Raw genomic sequence first — 21514 nt, forward strand, 5'->3', positions numbered from 1 at the left:
CCAATGCTGCCGTGCTAAGGAAGAACGCCGTATGAACATTCGAGAGTTGCCAAATTGCACCGTATAAAACTTGTATTTTTGAGGGATCACTGGAAAAAAAAAAAAAAAAAAACACATTGGATCTAGAGTCCAGACTCTTGAAAACATTGACAAGAAAAAGGACTCTTGATTCAATCAGATTTAAGCTTAAATCAAAAGGAAATCCGCTCAAATTAAGAGGCTTGGTTCTTGATTTAAGCTTAAATCTGATTGAATCAAGAGTATTTTTTCTTGTCGATGTTTTTAAGAGTCTGTACTCTAGATCCAATGTGTTTTTTTCCAGTGTAGGTTTAATTGCGTACAAAATAGTCCGGAAATTTAGAGGGGAAATATTCACATATTCTCTTAAAAATTCCTATTTTATCTAAAGAAATTTGGCAACACCTGAAGGTGTATACGGCGATTTTCCTTAGCACGATAGCGAAAAGAGCAGTAAGGGCAAAAATGAAGTTTTGAGGAAACGGGCTTAGAAGCGTCAGACAATTTAGATTAAATTGCGTGCAAAATCTTCCGAAAATTTGAAGAGAAAATATTCACATATTCTCTTAAAAATTCCTATTTTATCTAAAGAAATTTGGCAACACCTGAAGGTGTATACGGCGATTTTCCTTAGCACGATAGCGAAAAGAGCAGTAAGGGCAAAAATGAAGTTTTGAGGAAACGGGCTTAGAAGCGTCAGACAATTTAGATTAAATTGCGTGCAAAATCTTCCGAAAATTTGAAGAGAAAATATTCACATATTCTCTTAAAAATTCCTATTTTATCTGAAGAAATTTGGCAACGCCTGAAGGTCTACACGGAGTTTTTCCATAGCACGGCAGAATGCTGCCGTGATAGCGAAGAGAGCAGTAAGTGCAAAAATGAATTTTTGAGGAAATTGGTTTAGAAGCGTCTGACCGGAAAATGTTATTAAAAGCAGCCTCAAAAACATTATGATCCGTCAAAACAGCAACTTTCAACGCTCAATTTTAAGAGACATCGCACTTCGACAAAATCGGTTTATGATGTCATCCACCACGGCGGTAACACCCTTGCTTCCACCTTGCTTTCATTTTCCAGAATGGCGATTGGGTGTCGCAGAGCGCCCAGACACACTGTAAATGTGACTTATGTATGTTCTATTAGGATATCGATGGTGAAACTACCAAACCACGTATCTCGGTTTGCGACGTCGCAGACTTCCTGTCATACTTTATTTTTTAAATGAAAAACTACGTAATGGCGAGTCTTGAGAATTTCTGTGATTTTTCCTCTTCGTGCGAAGAAAATTCTGTGAAAATTTCAAGGAATGATATTGATTTGGTCTATTTCAAAAAAATAAAATGTGAGCGTAGATTTTTAAACACCGCAAACGAGATACGTGGTTTGGTAATTTCACCGTCGATATGTACGTTCCAAAACATTGGCACTTACAATCCCTTTCGACTTTAATCCAGCCTTTGAGAAAAATGTACGGTCATAATAAACTTCTGGTCACGCCTTTGAATGGTCTTTTCAACCGAAGTCTGAAAACGGCGCAAAAAATGATCCAAATGCCATTAATTTTGCCGGTAATTTCCACAATTATATCCTGAGATCTGGACCGAGACCCGGCTTCGGAGCGCGGACGGCTCAAGGTTCGCGAAATCTCTGACGTCCTCTTCTTTTTTCGCATTAATTGCCATTTTTTTGGCCCCGCGCGGCGGCGACGAGGAAAAAAGGCAGGCTAGGACGTCGAACTGTCATATTTACGAGCGAACCATTGAACTCGCTTCCTGGTTCCCTCGCCCGCAAAAAAATCAAGAGCCCGTATCGGTTCGCTAGAGAGACACGTTCCAATGGACTATTTTAAAGTCGGTGTATCAGATGTGGCGCCGAAAATAATCCCGCGGAAACTAATATTCGCATATGATTTGGACAGATTTAGTCAGAGATCGTCACTCTGAAAATTAATGACCCAGGTGATGTGCTTGATGCCCTCTGTAAAAGAATTAAAGGCATTTTTCAAAATTTACAGTCCTTCAAAATGAGCTTTCCGTGTGATTTTGCTGAAAATGGAAACCCAATTTGACCCTAGCCCCCCCCCCCCAAATTTTAGCGTACCCCAAAATCGTTTGACGTGCATAAGGAGACCATAGAAATGGTTTTCTGTGCCAATTTTGAATGAAATCGAACAGATAGATTCTGAGATATCGCTGTAGACAGATTTGGGGGACATCTGACGGACGGACACACATTTTTTCAAGTATGGTTATTTTAACTCCTGGGACCTTAAAACGTCTAGAAATGATGAAATTTCAACTTTTTTTTCTTTTCTTGGAGGATCCTAGGGGAGCGAGAAAGTAAAAAAATCTCGGTGTATTTACTAAGAAAAGGGTAAAATTACCAAGAATTCAGGGTTCTATGTGATCCCAGTTTTTTCTTGGAAAATTACCAATTATGGAATTGGTAATTTTACCGAGAAATCTCGGTAAAATTATTGAACTTTCTCGGTAATTTTACTGGACCTTGGTAAAAACGCCAATATTTTGTATCGACTGTGGTAGAGTTACCGAGATGAAATGGCAAAGTTACCGGGAATCGATTACCAATAAAAGTGGTATTTTTACCTGAAAAAAACAGTAAAAATACCGGTTTTTGGTAAGCTTACCAATCTGTCTTGGTAAAATTACCAATAATTGGTAAAAAAGTGAGATGGTAAAGGTACCAACGGACCTTGGTAAAAACGACGAGAGTTTTTTTTCAGTATAATTTAAGAGCAGTCCCCATCATTCACCATGTAAACTGAACTGATGTTAAGGTACACTTTTCTTGGGTTCTACTGGACGGATGATTTTCAAAATACATTTTTTGTTTGATTACTTAGGCTTCATTCTGGTTTTAGACGGAACAATTTAGAAAAATTCTGAAATTGAAATTTTCATGAGTTTTTGGAAAAATTAAAGAAAATTTAGCAAATTCGACCGTCAAACTCTGTTTTTTGTTTGAAGAATAACACGAATAGACCCTCTCGTGTGTAGTTTAGAAAAAGAACAAAAAACAGTTCTTGAAAACCCATCCACTAGATCCTGAAAGAAGTATACCCTAAGGTCAAAAAGCATAGTTTTGAGGATAGCAGGTGATGCTTCTTGGTTCGTGATGCTTCACGTTTTAACTCTTATTTTATTAATGGTGATACTTGCTGAGTATAGGACGCGATGTATCTTCAAACCAGTGGACGTGAAGAATTCAGTCAATAGTTGAAACATTCCGTAAATCAATAACATAGTACATGAGCATCATCTTCCCTACAAATAAATTGTCGCTAATAGTAAAACAGATCATTTAAAGAACTTTCTCGTCATTGGCAAATTAGCAAGTACGGAGACTTAAACGCAGGGATAAGAAAGTTAATATTGAAAATTCTAGTCAATAACATTGACATAAGTCATCTTGCCCTACAAATGAAACTTCCGTAATAGCAAAACACATGCATCATTTAAAGCCACAATCTAACTCGGGACAAATTGGCAAGTACGGAGACTTAAACGCAGGGATAAGAAAGTTAATGTTGAAAATTCTAGTCAATAACAAAGACATGAGTCATCTTGCCCTACAAATGAAATTTCGGTAATAGCAGAACACATGCATCATTTAAAGCCACAATCTAACTCGGGACAAATTAGCAAGTACGGAGACTTAAACGCAGGGATAAGAAAGTTAATGTTGAAAATTCTAGTCAATAACAAAGACATGAGTCATCTTGCCCTACAAATGAAATTCGGTAATAGTAGAACAGATCGATTCGAGCCACTACCTAACTCTGGACAAATTAGCAAGTGCGGGGACTTAAACGCACGGAACTGGGAAGTTAGCGTTGAAAATCCTAGTCAATGACATTGAAATGAATCATGTTTCCCCACAAATGAATCGTCGCTAATAGTAAAACAGATTTCATTGAACCCTCCTCATCTTGAACAAATTAATGAAGTTTTTCTGTGACTCTAGTAGTGAGCGGAATTCCTATTGTCTCGGTGGGATTCTGATTGTCGCAAGGAGAATCCAACCGGGACAACTGGAATGCCAGCTGTTTTTAATAAAAATCTTATGAGGAGATTATTAATCAAGAAAACTAACTGACATTTTTTTTTTAAATTATCAACCGAAGGCTAGGGTTACTTTGTGTTTTACTTCCCGTATTAACCAAACTTTTGTGTTAAAATTTTTCTTCGTATGTCAGACCCCTCTTCCGCAGTGCTAAGGAAGAACGCTGTATGAACATTCGAGAGTTGCCAAATTTCCTTCGATAAAATGTCATTTTTGAGGAAAGTTATGACTATTTTCTCTCGAAATTTTCAGGACTTTTCGGTGGAATTGCAAGCAAAATTATTTGAAAAATTAGAAGAAAAATATTCATAAGTTTACCAGAAAATTCGTGTTTTATCAAAGGAAATTTGGCAACGCCTGAAGGTTCAACGGCGTTTTTTCTTAGCACGGCAGTCTTGATGAGGTGCCTCCTACGAAAGCACTCGTATTTCCATCTGAGTCAACACTGGAAAAAAACACATTGGATCTAGAGTCCAAACTCTTAAAAACATCGACAAGAAAAAGTAATCTTGATTCAATCAGAATCTAGCTTAAATAAAGAACCAAGCCTACTAATTTAAGCGGATTCCGTTTTGATTCAAGCATAAATCCGATTGAATCAAGAGTTCTTTTTCTTGTCGATATTTTCAAGAGTCTGGACTCTAGATCCAATGTGTTTTGTTTTTTTCCAGTGCTTGATGAGGTGCCTCCTACGAAAAAAGCACTCATATTTCGGTGTGAGTCAACATAAAAATTAATCTTAAAATTCGCTGTTATCGGAGTGGATATATTCAGAATCGGACTAGGGCACTCGTCCCGCGACTTCATTAAAATATGCATGTACACTCGTAAGGAATTCCGCGTGTGGCTTTTCCCGAACCTCTCTCGCAACGCTCTGCAACGCGACGCCGCGCCGTCTCGAACGGTCGCGCCAGAGGGTGATGATGGTCACTCCTTCCGACTTGGCTCCTAATGGCTTAGATTTATTTGCCATCATTTTTAATGTGGTTTTTATTCATGATTTCCGCGGTTTATCCAGACGACTCGCGAAGTCGCGAACTCTCTTTATCATGCGGTTGCGAATGTGCAGTTCGGCTATGACCAAATTCGGGTGCCCTTCGAGTATGGGCGGGTTTTCAAGAATACTTCGAGTCGTCTTGCGACCCGAACAAGAGACATTTCCAGAAATCTCATTTTTTACTAACATTCAGTCCAATGAAAAGTGGTTTTTTTTTTTGGGGGGGGGGGGGGGAAGGGGCTTAGGGTTTTTTTTTTTTTTTTTTTTTTTTTTTTTTTTTTTAAAAAAAAAGGGGGATATTCCAAGCTCAAATATGACTGGGCCAGAAGGATCAGTTCTTTTTTTGATCAAGGCTGTCAAAAACGCAAGACTTATGACGTTTAAATTGACTAACTTCGAAAGAAAGCACATATCCTCTCTAGTCATCTGTTGCCAAATGCTTATTAATATATTGTTTTCTATCGAAATAAAAAATATCACCTCTCAACGTAGGACATTATTTGATTTAAAAAAAGGCAAAAAGACAGAAAAGTGGTTCAACCTCTTAAAAATGCATATCAAGAGAAGGAGAAAATACAAACGAAAATGCATCTCTATATCACCGAGGATTTCGTCTTCATTTTTTTTTCACGAAAACTGAAGAAACGGCCATGATAGCAGTTTAAATGTCCTTTAAAAAACCGACGAAAGTCGAAAATGAGGAGAATGAAATGTTTTTTGATATATTTTAGGGGCGCACATAAAATTGAAAAAAAGTGCAGAAATTCAAAAATTACCGTGATGTGCTTGCTTTTCTGCACTGAAAAACGAACAAAATTCCAAATAGAGGAGACAAGAGGAAAAAAGTTTACCGAACTATAAGAATGAGAAACTTCAAGAATTTCCTCTTGTCGCGTTTCATAAAAAAATACATTTATGGAAAAACAGAGACACATTAATGTGACTGATATTTACGGCGATAGATTTATCAGCGCAATTTTAGATCAGTTATATTAATTCAGCATTCGTTTCCAAAAATTAAAGAGAATGATTAAAACCCTTCCTCCCCCTGCCTTCCCTCCCTCCGTCAAAAAAAGTGCCGCTCTCCCCGAATCTGACCTTAACCATTTTTTCTATTTTTTTCTATTTTCAAAAAAAAAAAAAATCATCTGCCGTCATGGCCGTTTTCTCAACTTTTCAATGAAAAATTACATTAAAAAAAAATTCCAAAAATCACTTTTAGTAGCATAAAAAATCGATTGATATTTCTTACCTATTATTGGGGGTCCAAAATAATGCTCGTCAAGTTTTGGACACTGATCATACGGCGATAAGAGCAGGAAGGGTGTTACGCTAATCCTCTTTAAAAGTTCAAAATTTCACGTGGAACTGTCTTATTACGAATAAATAAATAAATTAATACGGCGTACTTAAATTACGAATAAATATATAAAATGAATAAATTAATTATGGTAAAATTCAGGTAACGATTTTTTTTTTTTTTTTTTGAAGAGAGTGAGTCTAACTGTATTTTCTTTTTCACTTTTTCGCTAAATTACTGTAATATTAATTCGTATGGTAGTTGAACGAATGGTAGGATACGCTGAGTGAAAATTTAATTTCGGCGATTTTACGATGAATTTCGCGGAGCGAGTGGCGTTTCGCGGTGTTTCGCGGAGGTGTTTCGCGCGTGCGCGGAGGCAGATGACCGATAAGAAGATCAGGTGTTACGGACGCGGTCGATCGAGATGGACTGGCTGAAAAATCAGACGCCCGTCTGTAATCAGTCTTGCGGCGATCAGATGAAAGAAAAAACGCGCGGGTACTCGCGCGCCACCGCGGAGAGGATAGCCTTCGCGCTTCTGCGGTGGTGCCGGATTTATCAAGATCGCCGGGATTTCCCCGGCGAAATGCGGGAATTTCGGGGGCGATCTGACAAGCCTGTTCGAAAATTTGCCGTGCTGCCGGATCGGAGGGATATCATACCGATCGCAGAACAGAATTTTCCTGTTCTGTCGACGGTCTGACAGTTCGACTCCGCGCCCTCGCGTGGATCTAAACCGGACGTAAAAAAGCATCGAGAATCGAAAAATTTCGCTGAAATACCGGCTGGACTTCAAATTTTTGGCGGGAAACGGATCAGTTTTACCGTTTTTCATCTCCTTTTTTTTCAAAAAATTAATTCTATGATCCCTAAAATAAAAGCTTACAGTGTCCGATCGGTGGGATTTCCTGTGTAAAATGCGTGAATTTCGGGGTCGATCTGACAAGCCTGTTCGAAAATTTGCCGTGCTGCCGGATCGGAGGGATATTATACCGATGGTAGAACAGAATTTTCCTGTTCTGTCGACGGTCTGACAGTTCGACTCCGCGCCCTCGCGTGGATCTAAACCGGACGTAAAAAAGCATCGAGAATCGAAAAATTTCGCTGAAATACCGGCTGGACTTCAAATTTTTGGCGGGAAACGGATCAGTTTTACCGTTTTTCATCTCCTTTTTTTTCAAAAAATTAATTCTATGATCCCTAAAATAAAAGCTTACAGTGTCCGATCGGTGGGATTTCCTGTGTAAAATGCGTGAATTTCGGGGTCGATCTGACAAGCCTGTTCGAAAATTTGCCGTGCTGCCGGATCGGAGGGATATTATACCGATGGTAGAACAGAATTTTCCTGTTCTGTCGACGGTCTGACAGTTCGACTCCGCGCCCTCGCGTGGATCTAAACCGGACGTAAAAAAGCATCGAGAATCGAAAAATTTCGCTGAAATACCGGCTGGACTTCAAATTTTTGGCGGGAAACGGATCAGTTTTACCGTTTTTCATCTCCTTTTTTTTCAAAAAATTAATTCTATGATCCCTAAAATAAAAGCTTACAGTGTCCGATCGGTGGGATTTCCTGTGTAAAATGCGTGAATTTCGGGGTCGATCTGACAAGCCTGTTCGAAAATTTGCCGTGCTGCCGGATCGGAGGGATATTATACCGATGGTAGAACAGAATTTTCCTGTTCTGTCGACGGTCTGACAGTTCGACTCCGCGCCCTCGCGTGGATCTAAACCGGACGTAAAAAAGCATCGAGAATCGAAAAATTTCGCTGAAATACCGGCTGCACTTCAAATTTTTGGCGGGAAACGGATCCGTTACGCCTGAAAACCCATTTTACTGTTTTTCATCTCCTTTTTTTTCAAAAAATTAATTTTGTGATCCCTAGAATAAAAGCTTACAGTGTCCGATCGCTGGGATTTCCTGGGTAAAATGCGTGAATTCTGTGATCGATCCGACTACCTTGCTCCAAATATTTTGCGTTCGGATTTCAGTTTTAATTCACGGGTTCTCCCTCCCGAGGATTCAGGAAAAAATTTCGGTAAAAGTCAGCTGAAATAGAACTCTAACCGTAACCGCAGCCGCTTCGCTCTTTGCAAAGAATTAAAAGTCAAACTGTAGTTTTTACGCTACAAAATCGATACATCGATGTTTTCTCACTTCCGGTGTTGGATCCCCTTGATCCTTTCTTAATTTGATTCGACGCACAGTGGATCGAGTCGATCAAAGAGATTGGACATGAAATTTTTTACTAAAATTGCAAATTTTGATGTTTATTTCTTCATATTTTAAATTTTAAGGGGTACATAGAATAGACAGTTTTACGAGGAAACCAATGGAGCCACTTTTGGAACCTCGAAGTTCCGTATGAAACGGGATATAAGCGTTTAAAGTATTTCCAAATTCTGTCCGACCTCTCCGATTAGCTCGATCCATTGTGTGCCGTTAAAGTTTTTTTCCAATCCAATTATAATAAAAGCACCTTACTTCGGCACTATTAACCATTGCGAGCTTAATCTATTCAGAAAGTTACAAATAAAATAAAAATTACATACCGATCAGATCAGCAGCACGCAGCTCAATGCAGATGATTCTGTAAAAGAAAGCAAAAGAAAAGCTTACTATCTAAGTAAAACAAGGCACTGAAACGGTGCGACGGTGCGGCTCCTAAGCCACGTAACTCGATTTGCGACGTTGCTGACTTCCTGTCAGACTTCATTTTTTAATTGAGAACAACTCAACAATTCTCAAAAATGTCCGTGATTTTTCTTCTCCGTGCGGGGCAAATTCTGATATTTTTCCGAGGAACGATGTTGATTTGTATTTCCTTTAAAAATAAAACAGGAGCGGAGATTTTTGAACAACGCAAGCGAGATACGTGGTGTGGGAGTTTCACCGTCAACATGAACGATTTGATTAAAGGGTATCCCGGGATAAGCATGTCAAAATGCCCTTGTGAACGGATTTTTATTTTAACCATTTTAAGTCATCAAGGGTGTCCTAAAACTTAGGTTTTGGGGAATTTTAGCCCCCCAACCCCCTCCGCCCCCCCTCAGACCCCCAAAAACCGCTTTTTGGGGCTATTTTTGACTATGCTAACGTCTTTTCCTCATAACTTTCGTAATTTTCGATAGAATTGAACCAAAATTTGTCAGAATCTACATCAATTAGCTTAGTTTTTGTAGAAAAAAATTCATTATCATCGGATAATATTTTAGCTTCTAAAAAAATTCGTAAAATTTTAAAAAAAAATCATTTTTCTCCTTTTTTCGCGCTAGGTGACGTATGGAAACGAGGACACAAACAAAAATTGCCTCTTTTCTTAAGTTATACATCCAATAAGATACAGAAAAAATTTCGTGTTGATCGGAGTGGTGCGCCATACTTAAAAACGCAATTTTCTAACCTCAAAACGGCCAAAATGCCACCATAGCCTCCTTTGATGACTAGGCGTGGAGAAATATGTAGAGAGAAACATCCGGTTTTATCGTCTCACCTCTTAAGTGATCCACTTAAGTACCTTGAGCCAAAATTTCGAGTTGATCAGAATGGTGCGCAACACCCAAGCACGCAATTTTCTAACCTCAAAACGGTCAAATTGCCCATTTCGGCACCCATTATCACTCCGTGTCAAAAAATAAGAAGAGGGACATCCGGTTTTATCATCTCACCTCTTAAATGATCCACTTAAGTACCTTGAGCCAAAATTTCGAGTTGATCAGAGTGGTGCGCAACACCCAAGCACGCAATTTTGTAACCTCAAAACGGCCAAATTGCCCATTTCGGCTGATTTCGGCACCCATTATCACTCCGTGTCAAAAAATAAGAAGAGGGACATCCGATATTATTGTCCTACCTCATAAATTAGACACTTAAGTACATTTAGTCGAAATTTCGTGTCGATCAGAGTGGTGCGCAACACCCGAACACGCAGTTTTCTTGTTAATTTAGTTACTAGAATTTGCCAGTACCTACTCAGTGCACTACTACGTATTATTGAAGTTTGGAGGAGGGAACGCTTCTACGTGGGGGATGTGCGAGCCTCCCGATTTGAGTCCCAATTTAGTCGAAATTTCGTGTCAATCAGAGTGGTGCGCGACACCGGAACACGCCGTTTTCTAACCTGAAACCTCCCAAAATTCCCATTTTGGCATTCATTATCACTGTATGTCAGCGACGAGCCCGCTTGAAAAGTGCATGATGCACATTTCAAAGTTCATTTTGGCACCCTACCGCGTAGCAGACCCGATCACTCAGCGAAACCTCTGAACTCCCAGGAATTATATGACAGTAGGGAGGCTCGCTCATCCCCCACGTAGAAGCGTTCCCTCCTCCAAACTTCAATAATACGTAGTAGTGCACTGAGTAGGTACTGGCAAATTCTAGTAACTAAATTAACAAGAAAACGGCGTGTTCGGGTGTTGCGCACCACTCTGATCGACACGAAATTTCGACTAAATGTACTTAAGTGTCTAATTTATGAGGTAGGACAATAATATCGGATGTCCCTCTTCTTATTTTTTGACACGGAGTGATAATGGGTGCCGAAATCAGCCGAAATGGGCAATTTGGCCGTTTTGAGGTTACAAAATTGCGTGCTTGGGTGTTGCGCACCACTCTGATCAACTCGAAATTTTGGCTCAAGGTACTTAAGTGGATCATTTAAGAGGTGAGATGATAAAACCGGATGTCCCTCTTCTTATTTTTTGACACGGAGTGATAATGGGTGCCGAAATGGGCAATTTGACCGTTTTGAGGTTAGAAAATTGCGTGCTTGGGTGTTGCGCACCATTCTGATCAACTCGAAATTTTGGCTCAAGGTACTTAAGTGGATCACTTAAGAGGTGAGACGATAAAACCGGATGTTTCTCTCTACATATTTCTCCACGCCTAGTCATCAAAGGAGGCTATGGTGGCATTTTGGCCGTTTTGAGGTTAGAAAATTGCGTTTTTAAGTATGGCGCACCACTCCGATCAACACGAAATTTTTTCTGTATCTTATTGGATGTATAACTTAAGAAAAGAGGCAATTTTTGTTTGTGTCCTCGTTTCCATACGTCACCTAGCGCGAAAAAAGGAGAAAAATGATTTTTTTTTAAAATTTTACGAATTTTTTTAGAAGCTAAAATATTATCCGATGATAATGAATTTTTTTCTACAAAAACTAAGCTAATTGATGTAGATTCTGACAAATTTTGGTTCAATTCTATCGAAAATTACGAAAGTTATGAGGAAAAGACGTTAGCATAGTCAAAAATAGCCCCAAAAAGCGGTTTTTGGGGGTCTGAGGGGGGGCGGAGGGGGTTGGGGGGCTAAAATTCCCCAAAACCTAAGTTTTAGGACACCCTTGATGACTTAAAATGGTTAAAATAAAAATCCGTTCACAAGGGCATTTTGACATGCTTATCCCGGGATACCCTTTGATTAATTGTCTTTTTCGGAAAAATTCGCTTGAAAATTTTGCAATGAAGAAGATTAACTTTCGTGGAAAAGTCGCCAGGTTCTCACAACAACAGCTCTAAGTATCGGGGAACGAACTAATAGTAGAGGTCGGACGTGAAATTTTTGGTTAAAATTTCAAATTTTGATGTTTATGTTGTCTGAAATTTAATTTCAAGGGGTGTTCCTGGTGGAAAATTTCACGAAAATACTATGATGAAACCACGTTAGGCCCGTACGTAAGTGAGATATTTTGCAAAAAAGGCAATAATCCAATACTGCATCACTGTTACCGTGAAAGCAGATTCAGCCACCTCAAATTGGGCTATACTAGGTTTCCGGCCCAACTCCTTACTAACTCCAACTTATATGTTTACTCTTTTGTTACCTAAACTGAAAACACGGCAACCCTGCTAACATATTTGCTCCCTATCTTTGCATGGAGAGTTCGCCTTGATAGAGGTGGACTTTTAGGATAACATGGGATACCCTCTCCCTTTACGACCTCAATTTTGACAGTTTTTTTGATCTTTGGAATCGATTTCAGAGAAAACCGGTGGCAAAATCGTTTTTCTCCCGAAATATAACCTGGGTAGCAGTGAGTACTCGTAAATCATGAATTCCGGGCACATGCAGGAGAACCATTAGTTCCGAACTTTTTTTTCCATGTTTTATAAGATATGAATTATATATATTTCAATTTATTTTATTCATTTTGATTCACAAAGCATAATTAAAATAACCTAACCTAACTCGAGGTTAATTATTAGGTAAATGAGATTAATAAAACCTACTAGTATTAAAGAGATCACGGTGTATACCGTTGTTATTAACATTTGTTTTCTTTAATTTGTAATCCTTTTAATTGGAAGTTAAAAATACTTTTATATACTAGTAAAACAAAGAAGTAGCTTTGTTCATCTCAAACAATTAATTATATTCCTCATCAATAAACAGATAGATAAAGACAGAGTCAAACAATATCGATCAACAATGTCAATATCCATCCCCCACCAGGAGTTAGATGATATCTCGATGGTCATGGTTTTCGGAGACAGGAGAGAAATTCGGCTTTTGAGCCTTTCTGCAAGTGCCTCCCCCCCCCCCCCCCCCCTGCGATCCTGACTAATTGGCATGACGCAACCCTTGGGTCCCAGTTTTCCCCTGCGCCCCTTTCGCCGCTCTTGCATCACTGACCCAGGCGGGCGGGGGACCGGCCGGAGCGGCGCGGCGCGGCGTTCCAGTTGATCCGCGGCAAAAGTCGCTCCGCATCTTCGTCATCCCGCGAATGACATTTGTTATGGCCGCGACGGCGCTTCCTGTTCACCGGCCCCCGGGAGGAGGGGGGGGGGGGTTCTGGGGGTCCGGGCCCTGGCTCTGGGTTGCGGGCCCTTTTCTCACTGCTCCACTGACCCACTCACCGAGTGACTCCGCCCGCCCGCCCCGACACATCCTTCCTGGTCGAGACCGGTGACGCCAAATTTATTGGTTTACTTGACTCTCGCCGTGGATGGACTGCGTTTTGCGGTAAGGAACTACTATTTTTGACTTTTGACTATCGGAGAGATACATTTTTGCATTGAGGGGATCAAAGTGAGGAGGAGGATGGACAAGGAAAGGAAGAAAAGGAGGGTGAAAGACATGGGTAAAAAGGGTGCAAGATAGGAAGAAAAAGAGGGTAAAAGACAGGAAGAAAAAGAGGGTAAAAGACAGGAAGAAAAAGAAGGTAAAAGACAGGGAGAAAAAGAGGGTACAAAAATGGAAAAAAAGAAGGTAAAAGAGAGGGAGGAAGGAAGAAAAAGAAGAAAGACAGAATAAGAACGAAAGAGGAGAACAAAGAAGAAGAAAAAGGGAGAAAGAAGAAGAAACAGAAGTGAAGAAAGTAAAAGAAACAGAAGAAAAGGAAGAAGGAGAAGCAGAGGAGGAGAAAGAAGAAAAAACAGAGGAGGAGAGAGTAGGAGAAACAGAAGAGGAGAAAGAATAAGAAACAGAAGAGAAGAGAGAAGAGGCAACAAGCGGTAGGAGAGAAAGAAGAGGAAGAGAAAGGGAGGAGTAAGAGAAAAAAGAAGAGGAGAAAAAGGAAAACAAAGGAAAATAAAGAATGAAGTGGAAGAGGAAGGAAATACGAAGAAAATGAGAGAACAATGAGAAGAAGAGAAGAATAAAATACAAAGAAGAAGAAGAAGAAGAAGAAGAAGAAGAAGAAGAAGAGGAAGAAGAAAAGGAAGCATATGTCAGCGGAGAAACATTAAGCGCACATATGTCGTTTCTAAAATGAGCTATACCTATTAATTTCTTGATGTAAACTGCAGTCCAAGTGTAGCAAAAATATTGAAAAAATGTATCTCTCTGGAGGTTTACTGATGTCGAGCGAAGACTTGATACGATCCTAATTTTTCGACCACTCCCCCCTCTCCCTCGCGCGCGCTGCTGGACCCCTAGCTACGCACATGTCCTTAAGAAAATTAAGACAATTAATTGAAGGACTCTCTACCGGCAAGAAACAAAGATGGAGGTATTGAAAAAAATTTGCTAAAAAAACGGGATTCATTTGATATTTTTGGCAGAAATCGAATCGATCACGTCTAGAGGCTCATTACAGCTGTTTCATCTTCCAAAAAAGTCAATTCTGTAAACCCTATAATAAAGCTGAAAGTATCCGAATGCGAAAAATCGTTCGATTAGACTGATCAAATGCAATATTTCACGTTCAGTTTTCATAATTTACAAAGTGAATCTTTATGAAAGAAGCGGCTGAAATTTTGCCTCCAAGCAAAATAGATACGATTTTTGTCAAAAATTTACATTGACACTGGTATTTCAGCAAAATTTGTCCGATTTTCATTTTTTCCACGTATATACATCTACCTTAATGTTGCAAATTGTAGTTTAAGAGTTTGATGCAGTGTTCTCGAACAGGTATTAAAAATTGTTTCACATTAAAAACTATGAACATCCATATTTTTGACCTAAATAATCACTTTTATCGCTGTACTAAACAGTGAGTTTCCATCTCTAGGGTTCTTTGCCTGGCTCCGTCCCGAACAAGAGGCCATCGTCTAAAATAAACATGGAATTCCATCATAAATCTGACATCGGCGGCCACGACCAGCACGCGGATTACTTTCTCTCTCTCTTTTACTCTTACTCTCTTCCTACCGTTACTCAATCCGTGACCTCACGGTCATACCTGCCTCTGTTTCAGACCATTATGCTTCTTGCAGACTCCGTTTATCTTGTTGCCAAATCTTTGAATATTTCACTCGTATTAGGTATATTATGCTGCTGTTTTGACGGGAGCATGAGAACATATGAACTACATTTTGCAATTTGGAACTATAAATTCTAGCCCGGTTTAAAAACAACGTATGTGCCATTAGTTTCCCCATACACATAAGTGGTTCTCCAGGAGAGCCAAAATTTATAGTTCCAAATTGCAAAATGCAGTCCATATGACCGCTCGACAAGATGTTTCAAAAGTAAACGCGATGAAATCTTCCATTTGAACCATTTTAGAGGTAGAAAGAACCTAAAAGATTTTTCCTCCCTCTTGTTCTTCTTTTCCTTCTTCGCCTCCTCCTCCTGCTTTTAATCATTTTTCTTCTTCTCCTTCTTCTTCATCTGTCCCTTCTTCTTCTTCTGTTCCTTCTTCTTCTTGTAGGTATTTCTTTTTCAGAAAAATTCAATACGCTCAATATTGTAGAGATGCCCCCACTACCCATCGACCACGACCTTTAAAGAAACTTTTAAAAAAAATTCGAAATCATTTAGAAAATAAATTGAAATAATTTTTGTTCTTAAAATAACTGTTAAAATTCGTAATTTAAGACACCTTTCAGGTATATTTTTTTCTTTCTTTTTTTTGAGGATAAAATTTACGAGAGGTTAAAGTTCAGATGGAAAAAAGTTAGCCAAAAAAAAAATGTTAAATTCTTAAAAATTTGAGTTTCTCCGAAGATAGGTGAGTTATGAGTACTCTAAAATTGCCTTTAAAAACGCCTTACTAGGTAATTGTGAAACATTTAAACTGTAATCGTACGCATTTACATCCTAAAACATAATTTATAACAGGTCGCCTCCTGCTCAACATGAGATCAAAAAAAAAAAGATTTATCTGACACAAAAAAATACATAGTCGTTCATGATTTCCCCAAATCGGTATAGCGCGAAGTAGGAATAATGGTAGTTTATTAGTCGGGGATATTGTTTGCAAATTGATGCAAGAGAGTTTATCGAGCTGAAATTCTCTGAAATATTGCTGAGGGACAAAAAAAGCTTACAGCCCTGTTCAATCAAAGCTTATGAGGGGAAGTAGATGTATACTCTGGGAAAAAAATTGGATCTAGAGTCCAGACTAGAGTCCAAACATCGACAAGAAAAAGTACTCTTGATTCAATCAGACTCTAGCTTAAATCAAGAACCAAGACTCTAAATTCAAGCGAATTTCGTTTTGATTCAAGCAAAAATCCGATTGAATTCAAGAGTTTTTTTTCTGGTCAATGTTTTCAAGAGTGTGGACTCTAGATCCAATGTGTTTTTTTCCAGTGTGGTAGTTTGTGATAGATAGCTACATTGCGGAGGACTGTTCCCTCCCTATTCATTTACGGGCATGTCTCTCTTCGATGGATAGCCCTCGCAGCACGAATTATCCAGAGAGCTTTCGTAGACATTTAAAAAGTGAACTGGGGGCCTTTGGCCACCAACCACTGAAAAAAAAACCACACGTAAAAAATCGAAGAACAACCATATTCAAATTTTTTAAGAGATGGATGGATTCAAAACACGACGGGTACACCCGAAAGAAAGCGTATATTTATCTCTGATTGCATTGTTATGCACCAGTTTCATGTTTTATTTTTAATATATTTTTTTAAAGAGCTACACACAGTTTTTTTGAAAAGTTTCCACGAATTTACCTAAATGATCTCAAATAAAAGTACCGAAAATTTCGACGCGATGTTTTCGTTCGTTCTATTTTCCTTTAATGCAACCAAAACAAAATTAAATATCATCTGAGTTTATGAATCGTTACAATGAGGATACATATTTCCCCTTTAATTATGGTAAAAACTTGAGCAGAAAGTAAAAAATGATGACTCGCAGTTCAACAGCATTCCTATACATTCTTGCAGGCGCTGATATGCGTTTCAGGCCAACTGACCGACTGCACTGCATTTGGCGCAATGCGAGAAGTATTCATGCAGTCTTGCAGGCGCTGATGTGGGCTGTACGCCAACCGCACTGTTTTGCGCAATGCGTGAAGTACTCCTGCAGTCTTGCAGGCGCTACGATACGTTTAACGCCGGCTGCACTGTTTGGCGCGATTATCCGAACTCCTGTTACATCGGACCTGACCTAACCCAACCTAGCCTAACCTAACCTAACCTAACTTAACCTAACCTAACTTAACCTAACATAACCTAACCTAACCTAACTAACCTAACCTAACCTAACCTAACGTAACCTAACCTCAGGTGGATTAGGCCCTGTGGCGCTGGGCCCGGATTTTTTCATGCGCTACTGAGCGACGCAGGCCTCGCTACCCGATGCGCGCCCGTAATTCAGGCGATAGGCAATCGTGAGTTGTGGCGCTCGGCCCTGTGGCGCTGGGCCCGGATTTTTTCATGCGCTGGTGCGTAGTGCCACGCTCGAAAGTTTATCAAAGTTGGTTGGACAGTTTTTTACGAAAGTCAAAGATGAGCGGAAAGTCAACTGTAAGCAGAACTTTGTGGCAGGTTGCACCAGCACTTAAGCGGTTTTAAACATAAGGGAAATTTGAGGATTTTGCAGGAGTGTGGCGCCACACTCTGTGGCGCTGTGCCCGAATTTTAGCCGAGATCCGAACGTGGCGCCAAGATCTGTGGCTCATTGCACCGTAGCCCTGTTGGCTGCGGTGCAATGAGCCACAGATAACTCAGATCACACATAACTTCTGTGGCTAAATGCAACATTTTTTGTTGCGTGGCGCCACGCAACAAAATTTGTTGCATTTAGCCACACTCATTTTGAATGTTTCATTTAGCCACACAGCACCTATAACTTGTGGCTAAACGCAACAATTTTTGTTGCGTGGCGCCACGACCGTTACAATAATCGCGGCATTGAGTAGTAGAATTTATAAGGCCCATGTTGTATTTTGACGCCACATAGGCATTTCAACGTTGCCTCGTTTCTCCCGAGTAAATATTTTTTTCCGAGAAAAGTTAGGTATGTTCTTTATACCCTCGACCAATATTCAAGCATATCACTGCATTTATCATCAGAGGGTAAGACATCGAGACTCTAGATCCAATGTGTTTTTTTCCAATGTACTTTCAAATTGATGTTTCTTGGTGGGTTTATTGCCTATGCGCTGTAATTGAAGGCGAACTTTGCGTGATTCATATACGCCAATAGGTTTACACATGATCAAAGTGCTGTCAAAGTTAATGGAGCAAGGTAAATTTGGGTTTTTCGCATGGATAACTTTTCAGGCGAACCTCACGTAAATGATATCTGTCAGTAGGTTTACAAATCGTACACAGCTTCTTAGTGTAAATGAAGGGAGAATAATAAATTATGATATAATTACTTATATACAATTTTGCAATTTTTCTTTCTTTAACATCTTTGTTCGAGACCTTCAAATAAACCAATGCTTTAACTTTCCTAAAGAGATGACTAACGCAGACGGATTCTTTTCTATCATTTAGAGTGACGTAACACATTGTAAGCGTCCAAAAATTTCATGTTACCCCCAGATCAAAACAAGCAGGAAGCTCCAACGCATTCGCGTCGGAAAGCGGCTCTGGCGACGGTAGGTAGTTGTTACGCGTTTACGGTTTCCTTGGTAACCTTTGTTTGCTATCAGCTGATGTCGAGTAGTATGACTAGGAAGCTCCAACCACGGCATTCTTCGAAAAAAGCGCGAAAACTTATAGATTTGAATTTTCAAATTTTAAACGTAAAGTACATTTTTTCCAGTGCGAGATTAAAGCACAGACCCGTTTTGAATTATTGACAGTATCACCATGATTCCAAAAATACACTACACAACATAGCATTCGCTCACAGGAAAAAGATATCAATTAAAATAAAATCAGTCCCCCCTAAACAGCAGAAAATGGCGCCGATTCCCATCAACCAACACGCGGTCTCTCCAATGTAACATGGTCCGTTAATTGATACTCCCCAGCTGGGACCGTCCGGAATAGCAGCTCTAGTGCAAGCACCAGAGCCGCTAAAAGTTCCATCCTTCGATATTACATTTTCTGTGAAATATATACCTAAGTACCGAGGTCGAAAAGATACAACTGTTTACTTCCACCTTTTCATAATCTTGTTTTTGAAGTTTAAGGGTGCAAAAAAAACATATCAGATGGACATGCAATTACTTCAAGGGTCCATCTTCTTGCCCTCTGACGAACAAACACGGAAAATGGAGTAATTGCATTTAAAAAAAATCGGACATTTTCCCGTATAATAAACGGAACGTTAGAATATAGGACACTCAATACTGCCATGCTGAGGAAAAACGCCGTATGAACATCAAAGAGTTGCCAAATTTCCTTCGATAAAATGTTTATTTTTGAAGAAAGTTATGGATATTTTACCTTGGAATTATCAGGAAATTTAGGTGAAATTGCGAGCAAAATTATCTGAAAAATGAAGGAAAAACTTGAACAAATTTTCCCGAAAATTTGTGATTTATTAAAGGAAATTTGGCAACGCCCGAAGGCTCATACGGCGTTTTTCCTTGGCACGGCAGAATAGCACGTGCATGTGAATGAGTGCAAAGACGGAAAACAGTGAAAAAACTGCCCGAATTTTTTCCAAAATATGGTTTTATTCGTTTGGAATAAGAAGCTACCATCTTTGATTCAGCATTTCACTGCCACGTATATTCACATTTATCGCAGGAAAATCATTTTACAACAAAGTGAAAAAAGTGATTAAGGTCCTGCATCATGCTTCTTCTCGAATGGAATTTTTCCTTCCTAATAATGATTTTATGCTCTCGGTTCGGACAGCCAGCAATTCTCTCGCATCGAAACTCACGGTGGGTAAATTGTACTTCCTTTTTATCCGAGTTATGTCCATACATGTTAAAGATTTCTAGGCATGAAATGATTCACATTCTCACGTATAACCCCGAATTTGACATCTCGACCCTCTTGCTCAATTTGCACAAGGCTCGCATTCCAACTCTCCAAGTCAACAATGCTCAAGCCTTCAAATCGATTTTCGCCGATACTAAACCAAAAACAATGCTGTTCATGCTCAACGATCTAAGCGATATCCTCAACCTCATTTTGGGCTCTCAAAATTTCGGTAAAGAAGCGTTTACTACAATAACACCCAATTCCTCCGTAACATGTCCTCTTAATTCAAAGGGGAAGCAGCAGCCGTTCAGTCTACCGAACTTCTGCATCAACCACGGTGTGGTACCGAATTTTACATTGATGGATCCGACAAGACCATGCGATGAAAAGCTTACGATTCCCGATACTCACTTGCAGGAAAGCTCAATTTTATCAGACGAAGCTTTCAAGCACGTCCGTGGACTTTACTTGAACAACGTATGGAATTCCAGGAGCCATTTGGTATTTTACCTAGGTTCCGGATCGAATTCCCTCGAGACGGAGGATTCGATCAACTCGATGCGGTTCGTGTTCAAATTCATGTGGCGCACATTCAAAGGGCAGAGAACTCTGATCTGTTCGGGACTCGAATGTTACCGCTACGATCCATTTTTCGAAGAGATCCAAAGATACGAGTCGGGAAATCACGAGCGATTCTTCGATTTTTCGTGGCGTTCGATGAACGGCAAGACTTTCACTTGCATGATCGTCGAAAACCCCTTGTTCGAATGCGATTCCGCGTTGAGGATGATTGCACAAGGAACAACGTCATTTACCACGCGATCGGGTGGTTAGTTTCAAGTCGCAACGGTACCCTCAATTCGTTGCCTCCTCAGCTCGAGGGTTTTATCAACGCGATAAGCCCTTCGGATCCAGGACGCTTGGAGTACGGACTCAAATACGGGGTGGACATGCATTTCACTGGAAGTGGTGCAGGTCTAGCTAATCGTCAAGGCCTCGATGCCTCGCCGCCTCTCGCATCTTGCCAACTCGTTTTCAGACTTCCTCGGAAGGGTTACGTGCCTCAGTACGTGACTCCTTTCTACTGCTTCTCCCCTTCGCTCTGGATTTTTGTTTTCTTGACGTTCCTCCTTTTCACGCTGGTTCATTACGCACTCGTTCGTGCGCGAGGAAGGCTTTTCGAACCCTCGAATGACGAGGAGGCAAAGGACCATGAGTTATTCCCGACCCTCATGACGATCTACAAGTATATCCTGGGTATAAGCCAGCCACGTCTGGTTTTGATCGAGATGATGACGGGGAAAATAGTGTTCCTCGTCATCGTGTTCTCCATGCTGATTCTCATCACCCTCTTCCAGAGTATGATGTTCAGTTTGCTGAGCTCGCGAGTCCGCTACGAGGATATCGACACGCTCGAAGGAATCGAAGAATCCGACATGGTGGTGCAATCCAGCGATATAGAAATGGACGTTCGATTTTTCGGTGACGAACCTGGATTCGACTGGATCAAACGGAGGCTGACCGACGGGTATAATTTCAAATGCCCTCTGGAGAATATGCTAGAGTTGGGACCGATCGACTTCGACCCTTTCAAT

General features: G+C 40.0%; 1 protein-coding gene across 2 annotated transcripts in view; it reads right to left on the minus strand.

Annotated features, from left to right (window-relative positions):
• The window catches only part of LOC109032317 (uncharacterized), an 87359-nt gene that overhangs the window by 22865 nt on the left and 42980 nt on the right, over positions 1–21514 (minus strand). The window contains exon 5 of one of the 2 annotated variants that reach the window (XM_072305405.1): positions 8955–8992. The gene's annotated coding sequence lies outside the window, so the exon portion shown is untranslated. Of the gene's footprint in view, positions 1–6353; positions 8099–8954; positions 8993–21514 lie in introns of those variants that run through there. The other variant, XM_072305407.1, reaches the window with a different exon arrangement.

Source organism: Bemisia tabaci, chromosome 10 (genome assembly GCF_918797505.1).
Source record: "Bemisia tabaci chromosome 10, PGI_BMITA_v3".
Classification (NCBI taxonomy): domain Eukaryota; kingdom Metazoa; phylum Arthropoda; class Insecta; order Hemiptera; family Aleyrodidae; genus Bemisia; species Bemisia tabaci.